Here is a 15,399-nt window from a genome sequence, read left to right on the forward strand (position 1 = left end):
TTCCTTTCTGGATGGGTTTTCAGCATACAACCAACTGGCAATAGCAAGGGAGGATCAACACAAAACAGCTTTTGCCACAGAATGGGGGATTTATACATATCAAGTTATGCAATTTGGCTTAACTAATGCCCCAGCCACTTTCCAAAGGTTAATGACTCACGCATTCAAGGAATACCTAAGAATATTCTTAGAAATTTACATGGATGATCTTTGTGTACACTCTCTTCTACGAGAGGAACATATTGACCATTTGCAAAAGGTCTTTGAAAAATGCAGGACATATCGAATCTGTCTTAACCCGGAAAAGTGTATCTTCATGGTTAAGCAAGGCCGCATCTTAGGACACATTGTCTCAAGAAATGGCATACAACTAACCTAGACAAAGTCAAAGTCATTGTAGACCTACCGAGGCCTACTAATGCAAAACAAGTGCAATCCTTCATGGGACACTGTGGATATTATCGAAGATTCATATACATGTATGCGGTTATCGCACAACCTCTGTATCGCTTGCTAGTCAATTTCGATTGGACCGAGGAGTGTGAAACTTCATTCCAAAAGCTGAAGGAAAACCTTATATCAACACCTGTACTGAAAGCACCAGATTAGGAAAAGATATTCCATGTTCACATTGATGCTTCTGCATATGCCATTGGAAGTATTCTGGCTCAACCAGGAGACGGAACAATGGACTTTCCAGTTTGTTATGCAAGCCGAGAGTTAAACAGTGTGGAAAAGAACTACACAACCACCGAACGAGAAGGGTTAGGAATGATTTATGCTGTAAAGAAATTTTGGCATTATTTGCTCGCAAACAAATTTGTGTTCTTCACAGATCATCAAGCTCTTTTGTATCTGGTAAGTAAACCATGCAATACAGGGAGAATTGTACGTTGATTTATTATATTGCTAGAGTTTGACTTCACAGTGGTGGTCAAAAAGGGTAAAACCCATCTACGAGCAGATCATCTTTCAAGGATACACAACGGGGAAGCTCCTGAAGGAGTATATGATGACATACTAGATGCTTATCTTTTCAATATTGAAATGGTACCCAAATGGTCTCAGGAAATTGATAGCATTCTTTCCTTTGGAAGTGAGTTTGATAATACGGAATACAAATCCAAACAACAAACAATTCGACAAACAAAAAACTTCTAGTTGATAGCAGGACGGCTGTATCATCTTGGATCGGACCAAATCCTACGATTATGTATAAATCCGGAAGAATTCGAGTGCTACCTTGAAGAAGCACATATTCAAGATTGTGCATTTCATTGTTCAACATTGAAAACACACCAGAGACTGAAACAGTTAGGGGTTTATTGGCCAACTATGTATGCGAACAAACATTCTTATGTTATCAATTGTACTATATGTAGTGCCAAACGACCAGTGGATCACGCAACTTTGTTTTAAGTAAACATTGCACCTGCATGGAGTCAATATATCATTCACTTATTAACCACTAGGACGTTCCTTGAGAACATCACAAGAGCACGGAAAAAAGCTATAGAGCTGGAAGCTCGTGACTTTCAGTTAATTGGGAACCAACTCTATAAGCGAGGAAAGGACAATCAACTTAGAATCTGTGCAAGTGAAAGCGAATACCTGCTGATTCTAGAACATGCACATAGAGGAATAAGTGGAGGCCATTTTTCGGGCGATAAGACGGCAAAAATTGTCTTAACGGCAGGAATTTGGTGGCCTACATTGCACATGGATGCTGAAGAGTTTGTAAAGCGTTGTGACGCATGTCAACGCACCAAGGTGCCGATAAAAAGAGATGAGATGCCACTACGGCCAATGATGGGAGCAAGAGAATTTGCAAAATGGGGCATTTATTTTGTAGGACCTATCTCACCCCCTGCATATCACACCCATACCCAATATATCATTGTGGCTACAGACTATCTCACAAAATGGGTCGAAGCCAAGGCAACACAAAAAGCTGATGCACGCACCACTGCACAATTTTTATATGAGAATGTTTTTGTACGATACGGGCTACCAATAGAAATTGTCAGTGACTGAGGGACACATTTTCTCAATGAAGTCATTGAATATCTGCTAGAGGAATTCATGGTCATACATAGGAAATCTGCTCCATACCATCCACAGGCAAATGGACAAGATGAGGCCACAAATAAAACACTATGCACGGTTCTCACTAAAATAGTGTCAGAATCAAGAACAGATTGGGATCAGCAGCTACACTCAACACTATGGGCATACAGGGTAGCTTACAAAACATCAATAGGAACAACACCATACAACATGGTGTTTGGCCTAAATGCTATACTACCCATAGAGTTTTTAATTCCAACTCTAAGAGTAGCAAAACGCTTAGAATGGACAGGGCATGAGCTCTCTTCAAGAATAGATGATCTTGAAAAGCTAGATGAACTCCGCTTACGAGCTGTAGCTTCAATCTATGCTAAAAAGAGAAGACAAAAAGAATTTTTTGACAAACATGTACGCACTAAAGAGTTCAAAACAGCTGATTACGTACTTGTTTATACCTTGAAGCAACATGCCAAGAAAATTAAAAAGCGAGGGATGGGACCCTTTGTGATTAGTGATCTATCACAAAGTGGAGCTGTCCAGCTTGCTACATTAGCAGGTGAGGAAATGCCGAACTGGATTAGTGGATGTCGACTGAAGAAGCATCTACCACTCACACAGGAGATGCTCCAATAAATTCATCAAGGAAAACAAAGAATGAAGGAAAAACAAAGAGTATGAGAGGAAGCTCAAGTAGAAGCACAAGAACGCATAGTAAAAAGAAGACTTCTGCGACAACAACAACAAAGTGGAGCACCATTGCGAATGAATGCCATTCGACTGATGAAGTGGGATGAAGACACAGTGGAGCCAATAATTGCAGTCAAAGTGGGCAGCACTCAAGTTGAATCGACAGCATTGCTTGATTCTGAAGCTCAAGCAAATTTGATCTCTTACGGATTATACCAACAGCTCAAATTCGCAGGTCCACTATCCTACTCCTCAAGTGCTGGAAAGTAGCAAATCACACCCGTTGAAAACATTGGGATGGACTATATTGCATGTACAGATACATCAATATATTTACCCACACAAATTCTATGTGGTGGAGGATAAAAGCACACAACACCCAATGATGTTGGGAAAACCTTGGCAAAAAGAGTACAATGTGCAGATAAATTGGAATGCAAAGGCAGTCAAAATTCAGCATGCACATGAACAACAGGTGATAGCCTTTGCTCAGCAATACCAGAATAATCAGCTGCAAGCCATGCAATCACTGGAAAAAAAGCCAAAAGCAAAAATGCCATCAAAGAATAACATGATACCCAGGACCAACAATCAGGTAAAAGCCAACCATGCTAACTACAGACATATGAAGTCACCGGCCGCAATGCAAAGATCTAGGTTACCAAAACAAGGGGAACAAGTATGGATGCGGAAGGATAGAAATGACAGAGTAGACCAACAACAATGCAACGAAAGAAATCGACCGAAGCAGATGGTTCAATCAAAAACCAAGGGCATAAAACAGATATGGATCCCCAAGAAAATGCTTAGCCATAACCCAAATGTCACTCGCACTTGGATACCAAAACAAAAGCAAAAGGAACTCCCTTCAGTACAAGCAACATCGGAAGGCAGACAGTTGCATTTGAAAAAGGAAAGCCGGCTTATGTGGATACAAATCATCAACAAAAAAGTGGAAACAACGGAAGTAGAAAAACATTTCCAAAAACTGGCAAAAGCAAAATACCAATGGAAAGCAAAGGCAATACGGCCCATAGCCATTCCGGCCCAGCCAATTCTCTCCTTAGAAACAGCTACGGCTCTATCAACAGTGTCGGCAAAGCAATTGCCTTTTGCAAAAAAGACAATTAAACAAAGAGCAGTAGAGCTACAGCTGTTACTTGCAAAGAAAACAGGAAACCTTGACGGCGAATGCCAATAAGCATCTTGCTTATTCCCTTCTCTTGCACAACATTAATTTTTCCATGCATTGACCGAGTATGCATAAAATAGGGCCACATTAATCGGCCAGGCATTAGCACAACTTTTTCAACCTATGCACGACACATACTCTGAGGCGATACCTTGTCGTCCGGGAGGACTCCGGCTAGGAGGGGGGGAGGCATTCTCAAATGCGGAACCAATAACAGAAACAGCAAAAAAGGGCATGATTTTCGACTATTTTAAGGGTTGTTGTTTGATTGTGAATTTTTTTGGAGTAACCCAAGTACATATGCCCTTATACAACATGTATCTATAGGTATATGGGGCCAAATGCCAAATCAAGCGCCAAATGCCAAATCAAGCCCCTAGGTGTGTGTATATAAGTAAAAATAGTCATTTTTCGGGCAAAATAGTGGTAAAACGGAGAAATCCGGCCATAAAAATTGCATGTGAGTGTATATAATGTTTTGCGGTGATGTTTGTGATTTATTATGATTTTTGGGAGATTTTTTGGGTTTGATTTGCTATTTTCTTTTTAATATTGCTAATTTTTGGCAGAAAAACTTCAAAATAACAAAAAGCAGGTGAAAAACGATCGTAATGAAAAAAATAAATATGGGGATGATCAGTGACTATAGGAAAACCTATGGTACAGTGGGGATGCAATTATGAGACTGGAGCGGAAAGCGTGTTTTGGCGAGGTTTTGACCGAAATGCCAAATTTCTGGTAAACAGAGCAAATGGAGTCCAAATCAAGAAAGTTTTGAGCCTAAACCGCATCTCGCAAGAAGATAGGAGCACATGTCAAAATTCATGAAAAGTGGTTCGGGGACCTCCATTATAAGAAATTTTCACCTCATTTTTAGCTCATTCTCACTATTGACTTTGTGGAGAGAGCTTCTGCCACCTAGAGCGGATCGACCTTCCAGCAGCTTCTACGACGCGCACGACTACTCGACAAGCTCCAGACATGAGAGGTAGGCGCACCACCTTGAGTTTTTCGCGCATGTTTGTCATTATGTCGCGAAAACTAGCGTAGGGGTCACACACAAAGCGGGCGGTAGAGACCTACAAGTAAAGACGGCGGCCTAACGGCTAACCCAAAAGCAACAAGACTTCATTGGAAGATTACCCTAGCCTAGGAGACCAGTCCTGGATGTCCAAAGGCAGTAGAAATCCATCGGAGAAAACCCTAATTCCTAGAAACCCGCAAGAGGCCACCAAATGGAAAATCGGCGAAACGATGACTAAATGCTACCAAAATTCATGGGTAGGAGCATCTCGACATGCTCGACAAGTCTATATGACCCGCATGACCAAAAAGTGACCCGAGGCGGCACTAAACTTCAGAAACGGCATCAGACACACAAAGCGTCAAATTGCTCTTGCGGCCAAACCGCAAGACCGTTTGCCACCAAACTTCACGAGCGGCTTTCCTAGACCATCAACAACCAAGTTGTTATGATATACATGTTGTAGTGATGTGTGTGAACACACTAGGACCACCGGGGCATTTTTTCCCTCTTTAGGAGGTTTTTTCCCCCGGGCATCGTATATACGCCCATCACTCTAGAGCTATCTATTTCCATTGCACACTAAGTAATTCACTCTCTATTGTGTGCCTTGAGCTTCCTTCGTCTTCTCCAACCTGTGTGTGTTTCTCTGCAACCCTAATTACAACAATTGGTATCAGAGCAGGTCACGTCCTCCCGGGCTTAGTCGCCAGCTGCTCCAGCACACCTGCTCACTTTCTCCGATTTCAGTGAGCTTTGGCGAGCATTCGCAGGTCGACAAAAATTTTGGGACCGATCGTAGAGCTTGGTCTGCTCAGAATTTTTATTTGGGCTCATTTCGGCCTCCATTTCCACTACAGGCAGTACTGCACAGGCTATTTCGTCATTTTGTGCAGAATTTCTATCAGTGCCGTTTTTTGCATAACAGGTGCCTTAAAGTCTTCTACGGTTTGTGCTATATAGCACAGGTTGTTCCCGCTCCATTTCTCCTATTTTCGGGCTGTTTTCACATCAGGTGCAGCATTTATCATGGCTGACAACAACAACACAAATGTATTCAAGATGTTTGCTGCTGAGGACAGGTTGGATGGGGACAACTACCCTATGTGGGCTTATATGATGCAACATGTTCTTGTGTCAAAGGGTGTCTGGAACATTGTGCAGGGCATTGATGTACGTCCTGGTTCTGAGGATGTTGCAGGTTTTGCTGCAAGGATTACAACTGTTAGAGTTGTTTTGCCTACGACAAAACAAGCTCGTTGGGATGTTAAGGATGCACAGGCTCATGCATTGATTGCGTTATCTGTGAAGCGCACCATTGTTCCTCACATCCGTTCAACAAAATCTGCAAAACAGGCTTGGGATATTCTAGCAGGTCTTTATGCAAGCCGCAATGAGGCTAAATTGCTTTGTTGCGTAAAGAGCTGGAGTCGAAGATTATGCACGAGGAAGATGATATGGACACTTTCCTTGCTAGTGTCAAGGATATCAATGAGCAGCTCATTTCTGCAGGTGAAGTCATTTCAGACAGTTCCCTTGTGCAGACTGTTCTTGATGCCTTACCAGATTCCTACCAGACTTTTGCTAGTACTCGGAGACTGATGACCCAAGGAAATCCTGAAGTTGTCAAGTTTGATGCATTATGCACATTGCTGTTGCAAGAGTCACTTTCTAGAAAAAACAGGACTAGGTAGGGTGCAGTTGAACAGGCTTTTATTGCTTCTCAAAGAAAGGGTGGTAACAGTAATGCAGCCACTTCTTATTGTTCTGCTGCGAGTGGCTAAAATTCTGTTCCTAATGCTTCTGCTGGCAGCACTTTGTCTGGCAATTGTGGTGATAAGGGCAAAAAGAAGATGCGTTGCCATTATTGTAAAGCTAATGATCACTTGATCAAGTCGTGTCCTAAGTTGAAGGCCAAAGAGACTAAGAAGAAAGAGGGTGGTTCCACTGCAAATGCTGGTTCCACTACAAATGCAGCCATTGTTGAGTCTTTTGTGAAAGGAGACTATGTTGCTGATGTTGATGCAGAATGGGCTTTTAGCGCAGAGTGCACTTACAATCCTGTTGTCCATGATGCATGCTGTCAGTTGTTGCGGCAGATTCACATGTGTGGTATTTCGACAGTGGTGCTACAAAGCACATTACCTCACATCGTGAATTTTTTACCTCTCTCGAGTCAGTCCCTCATGGGAATTCAGTCACTTGTGCCAACAACGCCTCTTATCCAGTTCAGGGAGTTGGAAAGATTGTGCTCACTGCTGCTAATGGCAGTTCCTTCACACTTGTTGATGCACTTCATGTACCTGGGATCAAGAAGAATCTCTTGTCTGTATCCGCACTTGCTAGACTTGGACTTGTAGTCAAATTTGTGGATGACAGATGTACAGTTCATGATCTCAGTTTCGGTGATAAAATTGTTGCATCTGGGCTTTTGTGCCGTGGGATGTATAACCTCACTTTGTATGACAAGTGTGGACAAAATTTTGCAAATGCTGTTGCAGATTCAAGGGCTATTTCAGATGCAAAACTTTGGCATGCACGTTTTGGTCATCTGAATTTTGTCAGTTTGCTGCGTTCGAAGAAATCTGATATGGTTGCTTCTTTGCCGCCTCTTGAAGCACCTGTCAAACATGTTTGTGAAGGCTGTATTTTACGTAAGATGCAACGTTCTAAGTTTCCAAAGGATGGTTCAGTTCGGGCCACATGCAGGTTGCAGCTTGTGCATAGTGATGTTTGTGGGCCCATGCAAACTCCGTCCTTGGGCAATTACCTGTACTTCGTGACTTTCATTGATGACTACTCCAGGCATGCATGGGTATTTCCGCTTAAAGCGAAGTCCGAAGTTTTCATGTGCTTCAAACAATTTTTGGCTATGGTTGAAAATGGCTGATGACTACTCCAGGCATGCATGGGTATTTTCGCTTAAAGTGAAGTTCGAAGTTTTCATGTGCTTCAAACAATTTTTGGCTATGGCTGAAAATGTCTCGAAATGTACTATGGGCACCCTCCGTTCCGATCGAGGGGGGGAGTATATGTCTCATGAATTTAATGCATTTTTGGCTAGTCGTGGGATAAAACACCAATGTACAGTGCCTTATACACCTCAGCAAAATGGTGTTGCTGAGAGGAAAAACAGGTCACTGATGGAAATGGCACGATGTAGGGTCAAAAGTCAAGCTTTGCGGCATTCTTTTTGGCTTGAGGCCATCATGTGTGCCACTTATGTACTTAACAGGTGTCCTACGAAAGCTTTGCAGTCTATTACTCCATATGAAGCATGGCATGATAGAAAGCCTTCTATTGAGCACATGCGTGTTTTTGGCTGTTTGGCATATGCTTTGGTGCCACAAGTGCAGCGCAGAAAATTGGATGATAAGGCTGTCAAATGTATTTTTGTTGGTTATAGTGCTGAAAGAAAAGGTTACAGGTTGTATCATCCGCAAACAAAACGTATTCCGGTTTCTTTGGATGTAGTGTTTGTGGAAGATTCTGTTCAGCCCTTGCTGTCATGTACTAGAGATAGTAATGTAAGCTCACAGGACATTTATGACACTTTGTTGCCTCTTTTTAGTGGTGGAAATACGAATGTAAGTTCCAATGAGGCAAATGTACAGCCTATGCGGGTTTTTGAAATTTTTTAAGATCAGCCTATTACTGATGCACATGTACATGATGTACTTGATGAGGAAAGGGCTGAAAATGAGCAGGATAGAGGTATGCCAAAATGGCTGGTGCACACTTTGCGTGACAGTAAATTGGATGCACCTTTGTCTAGTCGTACTCGTTCAGGCTCTCGCCATGCATCTTATGCATCATATTGTTATGCTTTGGCTGTGTCTAGCTTACATGATGTTGAGGAGCCTCTGTCTTTTGATGAAGCACAGAATTCAGAAAATTGGATGGCTGCCATGCAATCAGAATATGATGCACTTATAGAAAATGACACATGGAATTTGTGTGATTTGCCTCCTGGCAAAAAGGCCATTGGTACGAAGTGGGTTTACAAGTTGAAACGCAATCCGGATGGTGAGATCGATCGCCATAAGGCTTGACTTGTTGCAAAAGGTTATGCATCGCAAAAAGGCATAGATTATGAAGAGACTTTTGCTCCCACTTGTCGTATGACTACTGTGCGTTTTCTATGTGCATTGGCAGCTCATTTTGGTTGGGATGTACATCAATCAGACATTGTTACTGCTTTCTTGAATGATGACATATTTGAGGAAGTTTATGTAAGGCAGCCTCGTGGTTTTGTCATAAAAGGACAAGAGGACAAAGTGTGCAAATGTAAAAAGGCTTTGTATGGGTTGAAGCAATCTCCTCGTGCTTGGTATGAGAAAGCTGACACTCATTTGGTCAAATAAGGCTTTCATAACAGTCCAACAGAAAGCACATTGTATGTAAAGCGTGAGGGTGATGTACTTCTCATCGTGGTTCTTTATGTTGATGATTTGTTGATCACTGGACCAAATGAGAGACATATTGCTGAATTTAAGGCTGATTTGAATGCTTCTTTCAAGATGAAAGATTTGGGGTTGTTGCATCATTACTTGGGTATACAGTTTAAGCAGTGTGATGGTGGTATTTCCTTGTGTCAAAAAAGTTACATAGAGACATTGCTATGTAAGTTTGGACTTGAGGATTGCAAACCTATTGCCACTCCCATGGAAACATGTTTGAAGTTGAGTCTACATGATGCTGGTGATCCTGCTGATGTCACTCTTTACCAAACTGCTGTTGGCTGCCTCATTTATGTATGCAACACTTCAGTTTGCAGTCTCACAGGTCAGCAGATTTATGCATAGCCCAGGGTCTAAGCATTGACAGGCTGTCAAGAGGATTTTCCGCTACCTTAGTGGCACTTTACATCTTGGCTTGTTTTATCCGAAGGGAGGATCATTTCCGCCAGACTTACATGCTTTTTCGGACTCAGATTGGGTTGGTTGTTTTGACACACGAGTGGCCACAAGCGGTTTTTGTTTCATGCTTGGTAGTTCATGTATATCATGGTTGAGCAAGAAGTAACCTACTGTGGCCACTTGGAGTTGTGAGGCTGAGTACAGGGCAGTCTTCACAGCTACGGTTGAGTGTGTATGGCTCAGACGCCTTATGGCTGATTTGGGTGTTGGACAAGACACTACCAACACTATCTACACTGACATTCAGAGCGCATTGGCAATTGCGAGGAGCCCAATTTTCATGCTCGCACAAAGTACATTGAGGTGCATTACCACTATGTCAGGGAGAGGCTCTCAGCAGGAGAGATCAACTTGGTTTATGTGCCAACACAGGACAACCTTGCAGATCTTTTCACAAAGGCATTGTCTCGTGAGAAGCTTGAAGCTTTCCGCAAAGCTTTGGGCTTACTCCCCTTTGTGGACTGATCCTTTCCTCAGGGCATGGCACTTCCCTTTACTCATGTGCCATCTCTCGTTCACCGCATCACTCTAGGGGGGATTTGTTACCATATACATGTGGTAGTGATGTGTGTGAACACACTAGGACCGCCGGGGCATTTTTTCCCTCTTTAGTAGGTTTTTTCCAACGTGCATCGTATATACGCCCATCATTCTAGGGCTATCTATCTTTCCATTGCACACTAAGTAGTTCACTCTCTATTGTGTGCCTTGACCTTCCTTCATCTTCTCCAAGCTGTGTGTGTTTCTCTGCAACCCTAATTCCAACACAAGTTCTATGGTGGTAGACAACCACAAATCATCGTAGGTATGTAAACGCAACCACGGGTGCTTCTAGAGCGACGAATTGCCAAATGAAGCTCCGATGAAGCCAAAGTCGACAAAAACCATACGGAAAGGATCCCCAAGGCATCGGGAAGCTATGGAGACCAACATCAAAAAATTTCATCGCCAAAAAGCACTCCAAAAGTCAGAAAATGGCTTGGAGGCTCTGAAGTCCACACATGGAGTTATTCTCTATCCATTTGACTTTTTTGTTGAAATTAGGCTCAAAAGGGACTCAGGGGGACTAAGGGCAGGCACTAGGAGCACCACACATGAAAAAATCATCAAGAGACATCCTACTACGCGTAGGATGTCTCAAGAGCACTTCTGGGCACAAACTCCAACATTTTTCATCATACACATTTTTTGAATGACATTTACAAGCTATCCACCAAGTCTCATCAAATTTGGACCAAAATTGACCTCATAGGCATGAAAAAACGCAAAGTTAGGGCATAGAGGCAATAATGGGCCATAGACCTACCAAATCTTGTCCAACACATAAACAACCAATCTGTGTGGTCAGAAGCAAAAAATGGTGAAGTAGACATCCTACGCGTAGGATGTCTATTTGACTTTTTTGACCTGCAAAGGATGTTTGATCATTCCAGATCCAATCACCTCATCATCAGGAGCTCATATATCAAGTTTGAAGCCATTCTAATCATTTTTGACCCCCAACACCTTCAAGATACACTTTTGCAGCCCAAAAAAACACCACACAGGCTCTTACAAGCATCAATCCTTGTCCAAATCCAAATCCAAGAGCATGGCCATGTTCCATAGGCCAAGGACTACCCACAGAACAAGTTTCATGTCATTTTGATGAAAAAGACATCCTACGCGTAGGATGTCTCCAACATAATTTAGGCTTTTTGTGCAAAGAGTGACATCATGGGAGCCAATACCATGGTGCAATGAGCCCATATATCAATTTTCAATCCATTTGGACATCAATTGCTACCTATGATGGACTTTCTACCCAATTTGTGACCTAAAGTCTGAATCAGCCCAAAATTCCACTTTTTTCATATCCAAATCCAAATCCAAGCATACAGCCATGTTCCATGAGCCATGCACTACCAGCATGTCAAGTATGAACCAATTCTGATGAAAAAGACATCCTACGCGTAGGATGTCTAAATGGAAAATTTTGGCCAGATTTGCACTGTGAGCACATGCACAACTTCACAAGTTCCTTTTAAGCTTTATTTTTAATTTTCAAGTCATTTGGATAGTTAAAACTCAGTTTCGCAGCTAATATGGAAAAAACGCTAACTTCGGACTACTGAGTGCAACAGGATCTATGGCAGTCGCGAAGTCACCAGCAAAAAAGAAAAGAATGACATCAAGGATTACCTGGAAGAAGTGGAACCCTTTGTCATTCCAGAAGGAACACTAAAGCCCACTAGCACATGGATCCAAGAAGATCTGTTAAAGTCCAACGACCTAAAGATCTACCAAGGAGTGTTCAAAGACACTGAAGGCAATGTCATCGAGATACCAATGCTACCGCGAGAACTCAATGAGTTCGTACGAAGCAAGATGGCCGGGTACTTGGAAAAGATTGATCTCCACAACTACTTTGAAGCAATATCGGCAGGGGTGGACATAAAGAGAGTCAGGGAGTTTGTGACAACCATCAAAGAAGATGGAGTGGCCAAAGTAACAGATCTACAGGGCAGGCCAGAAACAGAGATAATCATCACTGAGCAGGTTGTAGCAGATGCACTAGACCTCTCCAACAAGGGGGATAGTGTAACGAAAAGAAGAGATGAGGTAAAGGTGTACAATGAGAAGAAAGGGAATTACACCTTTGAAGATATTGCCAACCCAAGAGTGGAAATCATGAGCCAGTTGTACAACCAATACTTCCACATGTGTACAAAGAGGCACAAAAGTACAGAATGCTACAAGGTGAAATTGCCACGACATTCACTTGAGCAATGACGAAAGGCACCCCAAAGATAATCAATTATGCGGCATATATACATGACAACCTAGTAAAGATGGGTAACAAGAAGCCAACCTATATAGTGACAGAAGAAATAATCACCAAGGTGATTTATGGCCCACTGCAAGCAAAAGGAAGGTGGCATGACTCCCCGTCACAGAACGACTGGCTGAGGCTAAAAGAAGACGAGCCTCAAAGAGCACCAAGGGTGGCTACAAGACTGAAGAGACGGCTAGAGCCTGTTCAAGAGGAGCAGCCAGAGCAAAAGAAAGGAAAGAAGGAATTTACCCAAGTACCTGCAAACGAAACAAGGTCACAGAAAGCGGCAAGATTAGAGAGGCTGATGGAGAGCTTCCGAGGAGAGAGAGCCCTTAAAGGTGATTTAAGTGAACTCTAGAAGCCTTCTCTAGAGTCAATGTCGGGATCATCCCGAAGAGTGCAAAGGGACAGATTTGAGGACTATATCAAGAATTTTGAGATTCTTGATGCAGCATCAGAGAATATACCGCATGTCCCTTTCACTGAAGAGAAAGTGGAGCAAATATGGCAGAAACTGCTAGATGAGCAAGAGAGCCAAGAAAGAGAAAGAAAAACTAAAGCAGACAGGGATTTAAAGGTCAATCCTACATCTCTATTGGCCAGCCCATAGCCATCACCATCGTCCTCACCACCTCCTAGCAGCCCTCCACAAGAAGATAAGGAGGCTGAATACAAACCAGAAGAACGGCAAGCAGGATATCAAGAGCAGAGTCAGGAGCAAAAGCCAAAGGAAGAGGCTAAGCCTCGAAGCGAGCAAAAAGAATTAGAAGATTCTTATTACGCATTTTTGGACCTGCTAGCTGCAGGATACACGAAGGAAGAAGCCGCCACAGTGGCATTTGACTTGGCGAGGACAAGGCTTAAAGAACAAATGCAAAGCATCAGGCTAGTGGAATTAAAGGAAATTGCCATAGATACAGTGGACCTACACCCGCCCTCCAACGAGTGGGACATGGTGATGATGAAGCTAACTAGGTTGAGAGCGTAATCCATGGTGTCAGAAAGAGAGATGGAAGATCTCAAAGACACTGAAGTGAAGATTAAAATGGAAGTAGATTCTCTACAAGGACAAAGACAAAGGCAGAAGGAGAGGGAAGCTGAGCTACAGGCCAGCCTAGCAAGGTCACTGCAAAAATTCCTGGCAATGGAGGAAGCAGATCAAGCAGCAACAAAAAGAATGCAAGCAGTTGAAGAAGAATGTCAACAGCTCAGCAAATCACTGCTAGATGCCGAGAAGGAAAGAGATAACTTGACCCTACAGCTGGCAGAGAATCTAAAGAAGTAGAAGCCATGAGAAACGCCAAAGAAAAGGCGGAGATAGAAAAAGAAGCCAGCCAGGATGAGGTCCTTGAGCTCAAGGACCAACTCAAAGTAAAAGATCAGACCATCCAGAGGCTGGGAGCATCACCTGCCAGAGTCAGAGCTACTAGCTCGACTCACATCACTACAGAGAGTCAACTCTATGAAGAACAGATGCAAGAACTTCAGAAGGAGCTGACTCTAGAGAAAAAGCAAAGATTGATGATGGCAGAAGGATCTATAGTCATGCAAACAAGAATGGAAGAAGAGCAAAAAGCCCTCCAAGAGGAAGTAGAAGGTATGAAAAGAAAGCTCGAGGAGGCGGAGAGGATAAACGTCGAACTAAATGACCTCCTTGTGAACATGGGCGAAGAAGCGGAAACGGAAAAGCAAAAACTCTTGAGGCAAATTGAGGAGTTGAAAGGAAAACAAGCAGGAGAGCAAGAGGGCACAGGGCCAACAGCCAATGAGGGCATTGACTTAGAGAATGTGGCAGATCCGGTGGACACGCCTATGCAAGAGGAAATCCTAGAAGGATCCTCTCAAGAGCCACATGATCTAACACAGGAAGAGGAAGAAAAGTTGCATAAAGCAATAGAGGTGGAGCTCAGAGAGACAACAAAGGAAGCCTTGGAGTGGGAGAAGAGGGTTTTCAAGTCTATGACCATTCGAAAGATCGACACCAGCAACCTCATGCGCGAGTGGCTTCAACCCTCTCTCCCATATCCATTGCTGAAATATGAGGCAGCCACCATCAACAAGTGGATAAGAGAAGAGCCAACCGTACCACTTTACAATGCAGATACCTCACAACCAGAAGGGGTCATGCTCATTGTTGATTCTCAGCCAAAGTGGAGGAAGGCCTGGCTCACAAAATACCCACAATACCTAATCCACTTGGTAGAGGCACTGAAAAATATCAGAGACAACCTCAGCTTTTGTCCTCTACCAAGGATCAGGACGTGGAAAGCGCAAGAAATCTTGCAAAGGAGCCAACCCACTTGGCTGAACTACCCTAAGCTGTCGGGCTTGAAGGAAGGTGAGAGAATAAGTGTCCAATACATGGTGAAAACCCTAACAGGAGCCATCAAGTTGTTCACTGGCTCACTTGACCTTACATGCATTATGATGAAGAAAATCTGCAAAACCCTCTTAGCAGTGTTTGAGACTTTCAAGGCAGGCCAGGTGACCGACAACATCTTTTTCTTCCAGGATACTTACAGATGCGCTTATGATCTCACTGGTCAACCTTCCAAGGAGGTGATACATGCGCTGTATCAAAGGATAATGTTTCTACCATCCTATCACCTCCAAGCCTTTGAAGAAGCATTCTACACCGGCTTCTTCACAATAAACACAGATATTTTTGGCCAGACAATGATGAATCTGCATGCAA

This window comes from Adiantum capillus-veneris, chromosome 3 (genome assembly GCF_014529385.1).
Source record: "Adiantum capillus-veneris isolate H3 chromosome 3, ASM1452938v2, whole genome shotgun sequence".
Classification (NCBI taxonomy): Eukaryota; Viridiplantae; Streptophyta; class Polypodiopsida; order Polypodiales; family Pteridaceae; genus Adiantum; species Adiantum capillus-veneris.